This window comes from Gymnoscopelus braueri (assembly GCF_963280865.1).
Source record: "Gymnoscopelus braueri genome assembly, chromosome: 14".
Taxonomy (NCBI): Eukaryota; Metazoa; Chordata; class Actinopteri; order Myctophiformes; family Myctophidae; genus Gymnoscopelus; species Gymnoscopelus braueri.
The window spans coordinates 50,643,710-50,662,889 of NC_137619.1; the positions used below are offsets into that span (position 1 = coordinate 50,643,710).

Here is a 19,180-nt window from a genome sequence, read left to right on the forward strand (position 1 = left end):
CTGGAGTAGTTTTCAATACTTTTACTTCTACTCCACAACACCTCAGGCTCAGAGGCAAATATTGTACTTTTACTCCACTACAATTATTTGAAAACTTTAGTTACTAGTTACTTTGTCGACAAACATTAACCACTTCAGCCCTATATACATTTCGGCCATTTGAAAATAGCCGATTTACAAGGAGCGACGCATTGTGAGCTTGTAGATCAGCTATTTTCAAAAGATTTTTATACATTTGAAAACTTGAAATGGGACATTCTGCATAATGAGTAGTTTTACTTTTGTACTTTAAGTATATTTTGATACCTATACTTTAGTACTTTTACTCAATTAGATTTTGAATCCTGGACTTTTACTTGTAACAGAGTATTTCTACATTCCAGTATTGATACTTTTACTTAAGTAAATAATTGTAGTACTTTTTACACCACTGGTTTTGGACATACAAGGTTTCCACCTGACAGCGCGGGTAGCGCCCCTGCTGTGTTGTAGCCTACCGTTAGCAGTGAGGTGATATTGTATTGGTAATAATGTTGTTTTGTTTATTGAACAAAACTGTTTCCCAGGTGAGAAATGAATGCTACAATACACATCGTTGTGTAGAGCTTCTTTATTTATATATTTTTTAAATCATTCAGAGCAGGAGAAACATTGTTGTGAAATGGTTGTTTTATGGCTTGTGTTTGTAGATCGGACGTTTTTCAGCTTCACAGTTATGGTTAAAAATGGCAACAACCCCCAAAAAATGTATTCATAAAATTGTTGTTCTAAAATGTCGATGTCCTCACAAGTACAGTAATACAAGCGTGTGTGTGTGTGTGTGTGTGTGTGTGTGTGTGTGTGTGTGTGTGTGTGTGTGTGTGTGTGTGTGTGTGTGTGTGTGTGTGTGTGTGTGTGTATGGTGGTATTTGGATACGATAGTGTTGTCCACATCCTTGTCTGGACCTGGCTGCTTTCCCAGAGGCACAACCCCAACCCAACCCTCGGTCATTGATTAAGACTCCTGACCACATTTAATGAGATAAGACAACAAGTCTGAACTCTCTACATACAAACACTCATGTGGATGTGTGTGTGTGAAAGAGCGAGAGAGCGAGAGAGAGAGGGAGGGAGGGAGAGAGAGCGAAAGAGAGCGAGAGCGAGAGCGAGAGAGAGAGAGAGAGAGAGAGAGAGATGACTTCCAGTGTGCTAGAGTGGAGATTATGTCTCCTGACCTATATTGAAGCTATACATTCCAGTGTTTTTCTGTAGTGTCTTTAGCACATTCAATCCGAGAACACAGATCTAATGTCTTCTAAATCTTTTCTGAAAAAAACGTACGTCGCTATAATCAGTGGTTCTCAAACTTTTTCATGTCAAGGACCCCCAAAATTATATGTATTAGGCCCGCGGACCCCCCATCTGAAAATATTTTTCACCCCCCAGAAGCAAAGATTTGAGTCCAAAATGTTCCCTTTAAAAAATATATATATATATATATTCGTAGATTTGCAAAAAAAAAAATCACGATTTCTCAAAAATAGCAGATCTACAAGCTCACAGCACGGCACTTGGTGCCGCGCTGTGAGCTTGTAGATCTACTATTTTTTAATAGCCCCAAAGTCTAAAATGACACGGATGCGTTCCCGCTTTTAATGGGTTTTAACAGCGAGCTCCCAATGAATAACGTGCCTGTCATCCAGGATGAACACGCAGCAGGCCGTGATCCCATAGCCCTGCTGTTCCATGTTTCTGACAGGTACAATTACAAACACACACATATACAGTAGCATAGCATACCGTATGATGTTATCATCCTGTATGACTGTACGCACGGACTTTATGTCATAATGCAAGGATGCACGCGCGCTGTGCACACCCCCGGCATGCGAACGCTTACAGAGCATGCGATATACAACATTCATTCATTCATTCACACACACACACACACACACACACACACACACACACACACACACACACACACACACACACACACACACACACACACACACACACACACACACACACACACACACACACACACACACACACACACACACACACACACTAATGCACCGTTTGCTCAGGATGTATTACTATTAGGGCTGGGACTCGATTTAAAAAAAAAATCTAATTAATTAGAGGCTTTGTAATTAATTAATCGAAATTAATTGCATGTTTAATCGCATATCAATATTTGACCTGAGAAGCTATTTATTTTCGGTTAAAACTGGTATATGAGTGAATCAATCAATGAGTGAATACAGAAGTTTAAGCAACACAATATAGTTTTTTTTGTATCAAGCTGGTACTAAACAGACCACCAGATCAGTACAAGTTTTATCATAAAGTGCAGACATTTTAGAGAATATATTCAGAGATTCAGGTAGCCTTTATAAATTCAAGGACCTTCTGTAAGCTCAAGCACAAGTAAAACACAATACTTTCAAGTAAAACACAATACTTTCAAGTACATTCCAGAACAGTGGAAACCCTGACCACTAGGAAAAAATAAAGATGTCTTGATTGACCTTATTGTCCAATATCCTGTATGAACAAGCCAGACTAACAAAAACAAATCTCTGTTGCTTCAAAGGCCATAACACTACCAACAATTTAGTTAGTCCATATTGATTTAAAAAAGTAAAAATAAGATAGACCTCTTCAGTCCAACTCTCCCTCAATATCCTTGGCCAAAATGATACACAGACCACCGGTCTTGGTGCACCGGTATGATTGGTACGCCTGAAACTCGTCCAGTGAGAAAAAACTAAGCGTGATAAAAATGCGTAAAATGTTTTAATCGTGTTAATTTTCTGTAATTAATTCATCTAAATTAACCAGTTAAAAGTCCCAGCCCTAAATACTATACTTGGGAAGACATCAACATTTTATATTGTCTCTTTTGGGTGGAAATCTCAAATCCCAAACTGTTACTTTTCAGGATTCCAATTCAAAAGTAGCAGATCTGCAAGCACGATTTCGAAATTGCAGATCTGCTACTTTTGATGCTACTTGTGACACTGTAGTGTGATCAAGTAGGGCGTTCATACAGCTCTACCATACAGCTACAACCAGCATGGTTGCAGTGGGCTTATTAACGAGTTCTTATAACTAATTATGCAGTGTTCTAAGCAGATTAGAATACATTATAAGCATGTTTATGATGCATCATAGACATGGGATGCATAGAAAGTGTTACCATTATTTTCTTAACCATAAAACAACAATTTCCCTCGTGAGAACCACCTATATTACAGTATGTGCGAATGGACTAAAATCTATCATACAGCAATGCGGTATCTGGCCAAGCCTTTTGGAGGTCACACTTGAAAACACACACACACACACACACACACACACACACACAGCCCAACACACACACACACGCGCGTGCGCCTCTAGAGGTCAAACCCACCAGCTTGTTCTACTTCCACTGGTGACAGACGAGCGGCTAAAAATGATAAAGGACTCCACAGCCTCATTTTGTTCATTTTCCCATTCCCCAAGCAGCAGAAACGTAGCGCATTGCCGCTGCAGCCAAAATGTATCAATATTTTAATATTCTTGTCATGTAGGCACCCAGAGAGTGGTGGGCCCGTCACCCACATTAGCCTCCCGGCGCTTACAAACGTGTTCCGCGCCAGAGATACCCCTCTCGCCCCCCCCCCCCCAACAAAAACACTTCAATTCTCCCAAATAATATCGAGCTGCACCGCATCTGCTGAATCCCCCTCGCTTTGTGCCACCATCAGCTTTGCCAATTATGTATCACCAGGTTACCCATGGCGCCCGTTGGGAACGCATGACCCTTCGGTTAGCTTCACTGCCGGGGCTTATAGAGCACCGAAGTCTCAGACGTAATTTACGCATCCTACCCGTTCTGAATTCCCATAGACGTGTTTAATATCGCGTCAAATACGAACTGTGTTTCAAAAATAAACAAATGATCCCAGCGGTTTGACTCTTATGGATATGAAGCATCAACTGACTACTACAACTGACTAAGTACCTCCGCCGAATTAGTTACATTTTCGCCAGAAACAGACTGTATCAAACATGAGTGACTGACTATCATAAACGATACAGAGCCTCCTCACTGACAATATCACTGAGACAGTTTGTTTATTTTTGGACCGCAATTCTTATATGAGACGATTCTAAGATGACCCAATGTTATTCTCCATAGAGAAATGACTTCTACGACCCAGGGGATGAACGAGTGACGTCGGGACTTCTGTACATATGCACATGACCTATATATATATATATATATATATATATATATATATATACACCTGTGTCCCTTTTTATGCCCATATATGGAAATATCTGTATATGTCAGTCCTTGTCCCTTTGGTTGGATCAGGCGGTTCTGACCATATTTGGTCATGTGCACATATTATGTGCACATGACCAAATATGGTCATGTGCATATATGGGACCGACAGACTTCAAACTTGCCGCGCTCAGCAGTAGTTGTGATATCCAGGTGTCCAGAACCGCCTGATCCAACCAATATGCCCATATATTATGGGCATTCAAATACATGGGCATACTGCAGACCGATGACATCAGGGATCTCCATATATGGCCATACAAGGGACAAGGACTGACATATACAGATATCTCCATATATGGGCATAAAAAGGGACACAGGTAGACAGGCAGAAACAGACATCTCCATATATGGACACAAGCAGTGCTAATTATGACAGCTGTAGCCTGTAATGGCAATGCCCAAAAGAGGGATATGACAGGCTGAGAGTGGTTAACAATTGGGACAAATCGGCTGCATAATTGCTGATAATGAAGTCGTCACAAAAGTCAAACGATGGCCGTTAACATCAGCCAGACCGACACATCGGCCTGGAGTTCTGTGCCATGCCGTGCTGTACCGTGCCAGCTTTGTCTTCCTGTGTTATTAACACATTGTAAGGAGTTATTCCTGTGTTATTATCATCATTGTATTCACGGGCTCATGGACTGTTTTGCTACAGTCTGGTCGACACACCGGTGGTTTTGTGTGTTCGCCAGGTGTGTGTGAGAAACAAAACGATGCGTTGATGATTAATATGCAAATCCAAGCATTTACATAATTAGCCGTCGTGTTCGCCGGTTTTCTCTTGGCACTGGCAGCCTTAATTTCTCCGACACACTTTGTGTCGTTCCTGCTTCGTCTCTCATCACACGTTGAAGCTTTTTTTCCCTCCTGCTTTCTATGTCATTATGACTTCTGATTTATTATTTATTAATTCATGTATTTTATTTCATATTTTTCCGTGTCGTTTCTATCAGGAGAAAACTCTGCTGTTTGATGAGGATACTGAAGAATGATGAAAGAATCCATCACCACCACTCATGCGCGCGCACACACACACACACACACACACACACACACACACACACACACACACACACACACGTCAAAATAGCCACAACACTTTGCATGTGAGCTTGTAGATCAACTATCGCTGCACTACACAATATATATATATATCTTTTCTTTACATTTTTTATCCCATTATGTTGTAGCCCATTTTTTCACCCAGTGCCAATTGCCTATGTAATCCTGGGCGCTACTCTCCCTCTGCCAGCCTAGGGAGAGCCCAGAACAGAGCTCATGCTTCCTTCAATGCATGAGGAGCTAGCAGGCCGCTTCTTATCACCCGACAGGGGGGAGTTTCCCCGGTAGGACGTGGCGCGTGGAAGGAAACCAGTTCCTTTTCCCCTCCATCAGGCGCCCCGGCTGACCAGGGGGAGGCAGTATAGAGACCAGGATCACTACATTTTTTTGTGAGGGTACCTACCCTAGGAGACACGGGGAGAACATGCAAACTCCACACAGAAAGGCCCTTTGACCAACCCCACCTAGGGTATGGGCACTGATGACACGGAGGAGAAGACACGCCCTCCAGCGCCCACAGCGTCCCCGGCGGGAATCAAACCAAGGATTGCGCCACCGTGCCCCCGCACTACACAATCATAGGGTTCGAATTTGGCATGGCTGGTTAATGACACATTATTCTGTGGCGTGGCAGACTGAGAATACATATTATTACTGCTTTACAGGGTCTTAAAGTGGCACAAACGTCACCCAGACATATATGTATGCACAAAATATCTGTTTGATATATGTAGATCTGCTATTTTCAGTGCAAGATAACTGAGTCTTAACCACGCGCACGCACACACGCACGCGCACGCACGCACACGCACACACACACACACACGATTATCTTCCTGTCATGCATCTTCTCTCCTCTTTGCACTGTTTGCTAAAAATGCTCTGTCACTAATGGTGAAAAAATGGCCAATGAAATGTCCATGGGAAATAGTGTGTGTGTGTGTGTGTGTGTGTGTGTGTGTGTGTGTGTGTGTGTGTGTGTGTGTGTGTGTGTGTGTGTGTGTTTCTATTCTCGTTGGCTCTGCTTTGAGGGATTCCCACCCACGTTTTCCCTAAGACCACAAGAACACAAAAATACCTCCTCCTTTCCTCCAATTAAAATATCTCCCATAGCACTCTTACTCTCTCCCATTCATTCATTAGAGTACTGCCTGTGTGTGTGTGTGTGTGTGTGTGTGTGTGTGTGTGTGTGTGTGCTGTCTCTTTAGTCTTCTGCCAACATTCTTCATTCATTCCCAGATCAATTCTAGCATGAACACAAAAGTACTGCAGGACCTCACATTAACATGCCTGACCCCACCCGCACGCACGCACGCACGCACGCACGCGCGCGCACGCACGCACGCACGCACGCACGCACGCACGCACGCACGCACGCACGCACGCACGCACGCACGCACACACAGTGTAGGTGAACAATTCAATCAATATGTTCAATAAAATAAAGCAAAGATAGCAGATCTCCAAGTTTACAACGTGTTTTGCTTGTCACGATGTAAGCGTTGTGAGCTTCTAGATCGGTTATTTTCACTGCACGTTGCAGGATAAAGTATATATAGGGCTTAAGTGGTTAACGATAGCCACAGCACTAACTGTGTGTGTGTGTGTGTGTGTGTGTGTGTGTGTGTGTGTGTGCATGTGTGCGCGTGTGCAGAGAGGTTGCTGAGAGGGGATATTGTAGGCTAGCAGGAAGCTGTGTTAATTAGCGCTCCACACGGCAGGGAGTTTGACCACGTTCACTGACATTCTCTGAGCACACAGACACACACACAACACACACACACACTGCTATACACCACAAACACACACTGCTGCATACTGGTACACAACCCCCCAAAAAGACGCTGCTACACACGACACCAAAGACAACTCACACTTTCACTCTTCATGCTTTCGTTTGCCCCGTGTTCCTGATCCCATAACCCTACATGGGACAAAACTTGGCACACTCAGCAGCAGTTCGGATAGCCAGGTGTCCAGAACCACCTGGATATCCGAACCTGGGACCTTCTTCTGCATCCCGGGCGGGCTCTCTATCCATTCAAGCTCTGGCTTTAATGCATGTCAGAAAGACACTGACGGGTCAATAAATACGTTCTACGCACACTGCCCCCTACTGCAGTAGCTCTCAAACTTTTTCACTTTTTCATGTCAAGGACCCCCAAATTGATTCGTTGCTGTCCGGCAGAAACCAGCTAACTCCATGTTGACTCTTTTTCATTTTTTCCCATAAATCAGGGCCATTGAACACCCTTTACGTCTGTGTGTTGGTAAAAAAATATTGAACCAATGAAAAGTATTAGAAAGCACTTCTGACAAAACCTGCTAATTCTATTGGATCCTCAAACTTTCTGCTAAACCAGCTAACTCCACCAAAGGGGGGTGGAGTTAGCTGGTTTTGCTGACTCCAGGCTCCACCCCCTTTTGACCTCCAACCTCATTGTGAGCTTGGAGGTCCATTCAGCTGTTCTTATCAATGATGAACAAAACCTCCTAACTACACTTTTTATCATTTCCTGAAAAATGAACATTTTGGAGTTTCTGCCGGACAGCAGAGATATATTTGCCCGCAGAAGTTTTTCAAAAATGTTCAGAAATAGCAGACGTACAAGCTCGCCGCGTGGCACACGCAGCGATCATAGGCGGCGGGTAATGAAGGCTAGGGTAGGCTAAGCCTTCCCAAATGTTATGCTTGGAAATTCTAGGAATTGGGCAAAATATATATACTGTATATATATGTGCGCAGCATTATTTAGTTAATTCTTTAATAATAAATCAGTATAAAATAAGGCAAAAATAAGAATTAAATAACCTAACCCTAACCTAACCCTATCCCTACCGGAAAGACGAAATAAAGTAACCAAAAACCAGAAAGGAACTAACACAATCCGCCCAGAAAACGTAAATTTTTGCTTCGCACGCGTGCACGGATTTCGGCGCTTCGCGCGCGGCCGAACCCCAGCCTTCCCAATTGTCAAGCTCACCCGCCGCCTATGGCAGCGATGCTGATCAACACCTGAATGTGTTTGTATTTATGCAGCTTTGTTCACAAATAACTTGAAGAGGGACCTGCTCTGATTATTACTGAAGCTTATGAAATACAACCCATGATGTTTTGTTGGCCTCAGCCTCCCACATAGTTACTGTAGGCTACATGAGGACAGTCTCTCTCTCTCTCACACACACACACACACACACACACACACACAACAGGACACAACAACATAACTAGGACAGAATGGGACAGAACAGAACAGAACAGGATGGGGAACTAGACAGGACATAACAGACATATGTGGAACAGGACAGGACAGGACAGAACAGTGGTTCTATTGAAGGAGAAAGCAAGACCACACACACACACGCACGCACGCGCACACAGCGGAGGCCTAATTATCCTCAACCTCTATTAAAGGACTCTGCTTCACATAGAGGTTGTGAGGAAGGGACACGCACACACACACACACACACACACACACACACACTTAACTGTGTGTGTGTGTGTGTGTGTGTGTGTGTGTGTGTGTGTGTGTGTGTGTGTGTGTGTGTGTGTGTGTGTGTGTGTGTGTGTGTGTCTGTGTGTGTGTGTGTGTGTGTGTGTGTGTTCAATACCACAGTGAGTGTACAGATAATCTGTTACAAGTAAAAGTACAAAAGCATTAGCAAGTACATATAGTTGAAGTCTCAAAAGTAAAAGGACTCTTTTCAGGTGGGGGAGCAACGCCCGTGTTCTCGCTTGGATCGGCCGGGGGCGGCGGGGCGCTCTGCACTTCTCATGTGAACACACACACACGAGTGCCGCGTTATGAGCTTGTAGATCTGCTATTTTTTTTAACATTTTGAAAATGTGTGCAAATCTGTGAATATATATATTCATTTAAAGCGAACATTTTTAACTCAAGTCTTTGCTTCTGGGGGTCCCTGGAACAACACATTTTGAGATGGGGGTCCGCGGCCAAATATACATATCATTTCGGGGGTCCTTGACAATTATGAAAAAGTGTGAGAACCACTGATATTATAGCAACATACATTTTACGAGGGAGGCAGACAGACAGACAGACAGACAGACAGACAGACAAACAGACAGACACACACGGTGTCGACCTTCAAGGATCAGCAGACGTGCTAAAAGCTCTCGCCGGACGTGGAAGTGAGGCGTGAGTTGATACAGAGACATGACAGCTCTTCTGATTGGCTAGTGACCCATCAATCACAACGGGAACACCCTCCATTTACGCTGACAAATCGATGCCCGCGGCGCCGCCGCTCACTTCCTGTTTGACAGACTCTCTACCGAGTAATTACCACCTCTGTCCGTGTGTGTGTGTGTGTGTGTGTGTGTGTGTGTGTGTGTGTGTGTGTGTGTGTGTGTGTGTGTGTGTGTGTGTGTGTGTGTGTGTGTGTGTGTGTGCGGGAGAGCGTGCGCGTGTCCTCAGACTGATAGAAAGATGACAAAACGTCCCCGTTTCAGAGAGCCAATATATCTCGTAGTCTATGAAATGAAAATGATCAGACGGATGACCTTCTCATTCGCTGTGTGGGAAATGACTCGTTTTTCCACTCTGCAGCAGTTTATGTGCAATCGCTTACCTGCAAGCCTATAAAGTCTATTAGCTCCAATGTTAAAGCAATAGGACACACTCGGATCAGCTAAAAAAGGAACACTGTCTGAACCGTCCCTAAAACACCCTGGACAACGCTCCACACGTCCTAGCCTCTTCTCCTTTCCCTAAAACATCCTGGACAACGCTCCACACGTCCTAGACTCTTCTCCCTTCACTAAAACACCCTGGACAACGCTACACACGTCCTAGACTCTTCTCCCTTCAGTAAAACACCCTGGACAACGCTCCACACGTCCTAGACTCTTCTCCCTTCAATAAAACACCCTGGACAACGCTACACACGTCCTAGACTCTTCTCCCTTCAGTAAAACACCCTGGACAACGCTCCACACGTCCTAGACTCTTCTCCCTTCTCTAAAACACCCTGGACAACGCTCCACACGTCCTAGACTCTTCTCCTTTCCCTAAAACACCCTGGACAACACTCCACACGTCCTAGACTCTTCTCCCTTCACTAAAACACCCTGGACAACACTCCACACGTCCTAGACTCTTCTCCCTTCACTAAAACACCCTGGACAACGCTCCACACGTCCTAGACTCTTCTCCCTTCTCTAAAACACCCTGGACAACGCTCCACACGTCCTAGACTCTTCTCCTTTCCCTAAAACACCCTGGACAACACTCCACACGTCCTAGACTCTTCTCCCTTCACTAAAACACCCTGGACAACACTCCACACGTCCTAGACTCTTCTCCCTTCACTAAAACACCCTGGACAACACTCCACACGTCCTAGACTCTTCTCCCTTCACTAAAACACCCTGGACAACACTCCACACGTCCTAGACTCTTCTCCCTTCCCTAAAACACCCTGGACAACGCTCCACACGTCCGAGACTCTTCTCCCTCCTGGCTTCCAAATTGTGGAACAAACTCCCCATTGCAGTCCGAACTGCAGACTCATTCCTAATTTTCCGCCGCAATCTGAAGACTCCAGCTCAGCCCAGATTATTATTTTGATAGTATAGTGTTTAGACTGACGCTAGGTTCTTGGTTTACCTGTGATCCTAGTTCACTGAGGCACTACACTGGCTCTGGATAAAGAGCGTCTGCTAAATGCCTAAATTGACACTGTGGTAGAGGTTTGGGTTGTGTAGTTACTTTGTCATGATGTAACTAGTCCAATTGTTGAGATAGATTGCTACGCTGCGCATTTGATTAGACATTAATAATCCCAAAATAGCTCCTCAATGACATACGGTGAAAAATATCTCAAAGTCACTCTTTTAGCACATAAAGGATTCTGATTCTGCCAATATAACACAAAACCAGGCAGACAGACAGACAGACAGACAGACAGACATGTTTTCAGGGAAGGCTCCAGCACATGGAGGTGTTCAGTCAACCAGCTAATCTGTCCTGAAGACCAGGGGCAAGGGTGACACAATACACGCTCACACACACACCCCTTTGTCTGTTTGACTGCATCTTTGTGAGTGCTGTTTCTGTGTGTGTGTGTGTGTGTGTGTGTGTGTGTGTGTGTGTGTGTGTGTGTGTGTGCATCTTGTGTACAATGGACAGCAAAGCGTGGGCGACAAACAACACTTTCAATGTCTGACTGTATAAATGGTAAATGGTGCATCTATATAGCGCTTTTATCCAAAGTGCTTTACATAGATTGTGCATTACATTCACCCCTGAGCCACTGACTCCCCTAGCAGAGCCATAACATAAGACATATACAGTACACACACACGCACGATATTGCTATTCTTATGAAGAGATCAATATTTTAGGACGGTGAGTTTATGAATGACATCTTTAAAATGTTTTTCCATTTTTAATCCCAACCCTGAAGCCGGAAATAGCCCTCGTTGTGAGCTTGCAGATCTGCTATTTTTGGTATGAAACCTAAATCAGACACAGCTCCAACCCTACCCGCTGAATGTCCACTCCTAACCTGCATCTTTTCCCCAATGTAAGACAACCATTTAAACCATAATAAAACAACAATGTATCTTAAATTCTACATACTTGTAGGGACATTTGGCCCTCACAAGTATAGTAATACACATAAATAAACACCAACAGATTCTAACCCCTGTGTATACACACACACACACACACACACACACACACACACACACACACACACACAGTAAGATAGACTGTCTACTCTAAAGCCATCAGCCAGCGGGGGTCATGACCCCCATGCTTGTTGCAGTAGGATGTTTTTACACTGAGAGTAAATGGTTCACAGAGCCTTTCTGCAAAGTGCTTTACCATGTGCATTGCATTCACCCTCACACACCCCAACGGCAGAGGAAACCGTGCATGGCACACGGTTTATTATAATCGGTTATATTTGTTTTAAATAATTGATTACATTGATTAGTTCCATTAGGTCCTGCACCCCTAGAAGCATCACATGACTCTATCATAGCAGTGTATTGGTGTGAAGCCAGAACCGTCAGGCCCATTACATTCAATGTTTCCATTACATTCTATATTTTTCAATCCACAAGTTGTGTGAAATTCAATTAAATCATAATTGAACAATAACTAAATGTGTTTATGAGCTGCATTGGACTATGCAAAGTAGGCCAGCCACACACACACACACACACACACACACACACACAGTGCACGTGTGCATGCATGAGAGAGATAGCCAGAATCTTGTGAATGGCAGCAGCTATAGCTTTGTTTAATTCAGCGCTCCATTGTGAGAGATGAGAATGTAAAATTAAAGGGATGTATTGTAGGGGGTTCTGCTAGGATGATGCACCTCTAAACCAGCCCCGAGCTCTTTGTAAAACCATCAGTAATACAACCACACAGGGCAGGAGAGAAGCATGACGGATGGCAAGCAATTAGTACCTTTTAATTACTTAGCCTTTTTCTGTTTTTTCCCCGCTCCCTTCGGTTAGATTCATGGAAATCAGCAGTTTCGACACAGAGTTTGTTTTTTTAGACTCGCTGTTTCGTCATTTCTGCTCAGAGCCGTCGTTTTGCGGCTTGACTGGAAATTATCTAAATTATCTACAGCAGTGGTTCTCAACATGGGGTTCTTGGGGATTACAATGCACTTATAATGCTTCATAACACTCGTTATAAATGGTTATAATTATGCATAACAACTTCTGACAAAGACACTTTATAACTAACTAAGTTAAGGTAGCTACAATGTGCTGTTCCACTGAGCTTATAATGCATTATGACCAACACTTATACATACGTTATAAACGTTGTAATAAGTTGTCATACATAATTATAAACAGTTATAACACGTGTTATAATGCCTTATAAGTGCATTATAATGCCTTATAAATGTGATTGTAATGCATTATAGAGTCGACTTTTAAGTAAAGTGTTACCATATGGTTCACTGCACGCCACTGTTTACTTAGTTCTCGTAATGGAAAAGAGCCGTGAGTGCAGTAACTATATGCCAAGAATACCACAGACAAAAATGGAACCCAGTGCCTCCCTGCTTGCCACTCAGCAGCAAGGGTAAGTTCCCTGTGACATACTAGTGTCATGTACAGGTGGTATACTTAATGTACATCAGGCCGCCTCGCGCTACACAAACAGGAGACAGGCTCCTGCCTCATGCATATACACACAGACAGTGCAACCTACCTTCTTATGCCCAGTGTTATCTGCTCCTCGGGTCGTCCTCTCCGCGCGCGCGTGTGTGTGTTGGTCGACCTGTAATAGGGAACAGACAGCCAGGTCAGAATGTCAGCCTCACACTGTGCTCATACAGTAAGGTCGATCCGAATCCACTGAAAAATGCATTTCTATCGAGGGCTACAAATAGAACCAGACGCAATGTAATAAGGCCACGGCCTCCCTGTCCAATCTCTAACTACAGCATCGATAGTAAAGTTACTATGTGTGCAGTTTGTGTATGAAGCCGCATGAATCACAATGTGGTGTTCAGTGGTGAAGCCGCACGATACAGACTGATGGTCTACACCTCATTTGACCAAATGGAAATAGCGTTCTTCATAAATACTTCACAGATAACAACTAAAGCAGGGGTCTTCAACGTTTTTCAGGCCAAGGACCCCCTAGCTGAGAGAGAGATGAAGCAGGGACCCCCCCCCACTACATATTGTATAAAATTGTGTTGCAGATTAAGCTTTTTCATAGATAGGTTCATAGACTTGTTTGACAGCACTATCAAGGTGTAGCGTTGAGTTGGATTTTGTATTTTCAGACAGTTAACCAGTTTAAACCTAAACACTTGTACTTGGTCTGCTCTTTATTCCCTCTACACCAAACCTCTTTGGCAAAAAATAGCCGATCTACAAGTTAGAGGCGTTGTGAGCTTAGCTCTGCTATTTTTGGATAATGTTTCCTTCAGAATAGTGATGCCAGGGTTCAAGTGGTTAATGTGAAGGAAAAAAAGATCCTATCACAGAAAGATTTGGCGGACCCCCTGTAGTAACTCTGAGGACCCCCTAGGGGTCCGGACCCCCTGTTGAAGACCACTGAACTAAAGGGTTTCACACAAACTGCTTCACACATTACAAGAGGAGGCACAACAGGAAAACAGCATTATCTTCAGTCAATCTGTATTTTATGTATGTATATCCTTAAAAATAAAGACTGTATAGCACATGATTGATCATCTCAGGCATTGATTGAGCACCGACGTGACAACGAGCGAGAGTGGAGTAGGTATAGGCCAAGACTCGAGTGGAGTCTGACTACAAGAACATGAAAAGGCTAAATCCATGCGACCAGGGCGCCAGAGCGAGCTCGCCTAGGGCACAAATTGTACTTGGTCCGGCCTTGGTCAGACTGACCCTAGTGTTACTGTTGTCCTGTTGGCAAATTAAGGAAGATGACATGCACATCCAAACCCCCACATTGGGCAGGTGCTGGTCAAAGAACATTACTAAATAAAAATAAAAAAAATACTCGCACACCATCTCCAATTCAAACAGATTATTATTGCACCCACTAAGTGCTGTGATGTTTCCAGCATGCACACTTCAGACTAAAGTTGTCCCGTTTCTCATATCTGTCCTTTCTATAGCCTCTACAGTGCCAGTATATTACCAGCATAACTTTATGGAATGGCAATGGGTGAGATCATATCAGGCATGGTAATGCCTGATATGTGACCGTTTTCATTTAAGTCTCATTGTGGCGGCATAGTACTTAATGCTCACTTCCATATGCAGGCAGACAGGCTTCTGTTAATCCATTGAAAGAACAGAGGAGAAGTTTTCTCTTTTTTTTCTCTCCTCTCTCTCTCAATCATGCATTATCACAGGGACGCGGAGGTTAACTAACCTACTGTACAATCTCATGTCCAAGAGGACATATCTTGAATTGTCAACTTAATTGCTCATTCTTTTTTTTTTTACGGACACTTATTTTAAGACAGCTGTGTGCTGCTGCTTCTGTGTGTGTGTGTGTGTGTGTGTGTGTGTGTGTGTGTGTCTGTCTCTCTCTCTCTCTCTCTGAGCTCATTAGCCTACGTACGTATAGGTTGGACGTACCATCTCCATGCAACATAATTATGTAAGTTTCACCTTTCTCAGAGTTATGTCAACATTACTCTTGCTCTGAAGCATTTTGGTCACTGACACTGATTGCCATAGGTAGGCTACAGTCAGTGTGATGTCACACGCCCTCTCTCTCTCTCTCCCTCTATTAAAGCATGCCCGCATCCATACCAAAATGACGCTCTCTCTCTTGTTGAAACCAATTGTCGCTCGACCAACGACGACCAGTAAGAGCGCTTGCCGCTCTCTCACTTGACGCTCTCTCATTCTCTTTACCAACGTCATCACTTTATCCGGAACAGTGATTTCCAGCATTTTTCACTACAGGGAAAATATAATTTTGCCAATACATGCCGTATTACTAGGAAGCTTGCCGCAAGTTTTGGAACACCAGAACTGCCGCCACAAGATGTGTGCACGTTTTCACATGACAGGGATTTCAAAATGTCTGTTATATTACCTGCACTTTGGTTATGTGAAAATGCGGCGTTAGTCTGTCCTAGTGTTGTTTTTGACAGCAATTTTTATTTAGTTTTAGTTAAAAGTCTTTTGAATCAAATTCCATTTAGTTTTAGTCATATTTTAGTCGCCTGAAATGTTTTACTGTTAGTCTACTTTTAGTCAACTAAAAATCATAAGATTATAGTCGACTAAATCTACAGTTGATTTAGTTGTCTAAAATGTATTTTGGCCGGTCGCAGCGACGCGTTGTGACCTTGTAGATCTGCTATTTTCAGAGTGCAACACCCGAGCGCAACCAAACATAAAATGACTTGTCTTATTGCTACTGGATCTCTTCTCCACTAGTCCCTCACTAACATTTTAGTCTAGTTTTTATTTGTTGACGAAAATTGTCAATATATGTTGTCTTAGTTTTAGTCATCATAGCTTAGTTTTTATTGTTTTTATTTTGTTTTCGTCAGTGAAAAAAGGTAGTCGACGAACGTTTTTCGTCACAGTTTTAGTCAACAAAATCAACACTGGTCTGTCCTTGCTATGTCTGTACTTGCTTATGTGTGTATTTGCTTACTATAGTGCTGCTAACCGTTGTCCTACTGCTCATATCTGCCTTAGCATATATTTGTCTTTGCTTATGTCCGTATTTTCCAATCCAATCCAATCCACTTTATTTATAGAGCACATTTAAAAAACAACAGTGTTGAACCAAAGTGCTGTACACTCAGTAAAATACTAAAATAAACAAGAGAAACACAAACAATGAACAAGACAACGTTTGACACCATGCCTGTACTTGCTTATGTCTGTATTTGCATATGTTTCTGTTTGCTTACAGTATGTCTGTATTTGCTCACACAGTACCCGTCTTTGCCTGTCCTTGCAAATCAGTCAGTGGTGGGAAAAGTACTCAAATGTTTTACTTAAGTAAAAGTATCGATACTGCAATGTTGAAGTACTCCGTTACAAGTAAAAGTCTAGAATTAAAAATGTACTTGAGTAAAAGTACAAAAGTATTGGTATCAAAATGTACTTAATGTATCAAAAGTAAACCAAAAATATTTGCTTATTTACAATTTTTAATAGCAGATCTACTGTACAAGCTCACAACGCGTCGCGACGCATTGTGAGCTTGTAGATCGGCTATTTTCAAATAGCCTAGGTATATAATAGGGCTAAAGTGGTTAATGTATGTTTTATAATGTAATAATTTATATTTGCAAAGTAACTAAAGTTTTCAAATAATTGTAGTGGAGTAAAAGTACAATATTTGCCTCCGAAATGTAGTGGAGTAGAAGTAAAAGTATAGACAATTGAAAATACTTCAGTAAAGTAAAAGTACCTCCAAATTTTACTTAAGTACAGTACTTGAGTAAATGTACTTTGTTACTTGACCCCACTGAAATCAGTGTTGTCCTCGTTTCAGCTGTTCCGTTAAAGTTGAATCACAACTTGCTCCGCTTGTATTGCCGTCCACGTGCATATGTCTGTCTGGTGTTCTGCTTTTACTGACAATTCACTTTGTTTTATTATTTGTTTGTCGAATTCGAGGCAGAGTTTCAGCTGCCAGCTTGCCGTTCACCTGACCAGGGGAATACAGATGTAAAACTAGCCTCTGGGTTAATTCCAGCATATTTCACAGTCATGTTTATTAACCCATTAAGACCGGGAACGCATCTGTGTAAACACTTAAACCATTATTTTATACTTTGACTATTCAAAAATAGCAGATCTATAAGCTCATAGGGCTATGAGCTTGTAGATCTGATTTTATTTGTGAAAAATCGTGAAAATTTTGCAAATCTTTGAATATGTATATTTTTTTAAACGAACATTTGTAACTCAAATCTTTGCTTCTGGGGATTCTACAAATGTCTTCTAAATCCTAACAGTTCATTTATTTATTTTTTAACGTATATTGCTATATCAATGGTTCTCAAACTTTTTCACACAGGACCAGGACCCCCAAAATGATATACATTTGGCCACGGACCCCCATCTCAAAATATTTTGTTCCAGGGACCCCCAGAAGCAAAGAATTAAAAGTGTGTATATATATATATTCAAAGTTTTGCACAAATTTATGATTTTTTCAAAAATAGCCAAAGATATCTAAAAATGACACACAGGTGCGTTCCCGGTCTCAATGGGTTAATATGCACAGCCACTGAGAAATAAACAAAAAAACATAAAATAAAAACAATGCTGTTGTGCCCAAGAGATTAGCCAGAAGCGGAATATTTTCAAATAGGAACTAACTTTCTTTAACTTGTATTTGTGGAGGTGCTGTCATGCATATATAGCGGAAGCATGAGCTGTGATTGGTCTACTCCAGTGGTTCTCAAAAGCGGGGTTCCAAGGGTCCTTGAGGGGGTTCCAGGGGGTCCCACATCAGCTAAATGATCATTGGTGGAAAAAGTACTCAAATATCATACTTAAGTAAAAGTATCAATACTGCAATATAGAAATACTCCGTTACAAGCAAAAGTCCAGAATTCAAAATTTACTTGAGTAAAAGTACAAAGTATTGGTATCAAAATGTACTTAAAGTACCAAAAGTAAAAGAACTAAAATGTTTGAAAATAGCAGATCTACAAGCTCACAACGTGTACAGTACACATACACCTGTAAGGATCCATTTGTATACTTATCAGTTAAATTAACACACTAAGGGTTTTTCTTTTAACGGTGGGAAATGGGGGTCCTTCATATTGCAAAGTGGTCTACTCCACTCCACCAAGTGTGACTGTGTGTGTGTGACTGTGTGTGTGTGTGTGTGTGTGTGTGTGTGTGTGTGTGTGTGTGTGTGTGTGTGTGTGTGTGTGTGTGTGTGTGTGTGTGTGTGTGTGTGTGTGTGTGCGCGTGCAAGCGTTACTTAGCAAGTCAACACATGTACCATATGACTGAGACTGAGGGACAAGACAAGATTAAAAATGAGTGAGCGAGAGAGAGAGAGAGAGAGAGCGAGAGAGGTGTGGTCTTTGTACAGATATCCAGACAGGCATGAGGACGTTTAATGGAGCATGTAGACAGACACATCATACAGATTGTCCTCTCTGGGGTCCTGTAGCTGCAGGGGGTCTTAGAACACACCAATCAAACAGCATGGTGACTCACACACACACACACGTAAAACCCTGCCAGACATTCCCATTTAAAGTGTATCCCTGTGTGTGTGTGTGTGTGTGTGTGTGTGTGTGTGTGTGTGTGTGTGTGTGTGTGTGTGTGTGTGTGTGTG

General features: G+C 42.6%; 1 long non-coding RNA gene across 1 annotated transcript in view; it reads right to left on the reverse strand.

Moving 5' to 3' along the window:
• Positions 1–19,180, reverse strand: part of LOC308101101 — a 123,801-nt gene that overhangs the window by 42,331 nt on the left and 62,290 nt on the right. Inside the window, exon 3 of the long non-coding RNA XR_013934487.1 lies at positions 13,604–13,672. This is a non-coding gene — a long non-coding RNA (uncharacterized lncRNA). The remainder of the gene's footprint in view (positions 1–13,603; positions 13,673–19,180) is intronic.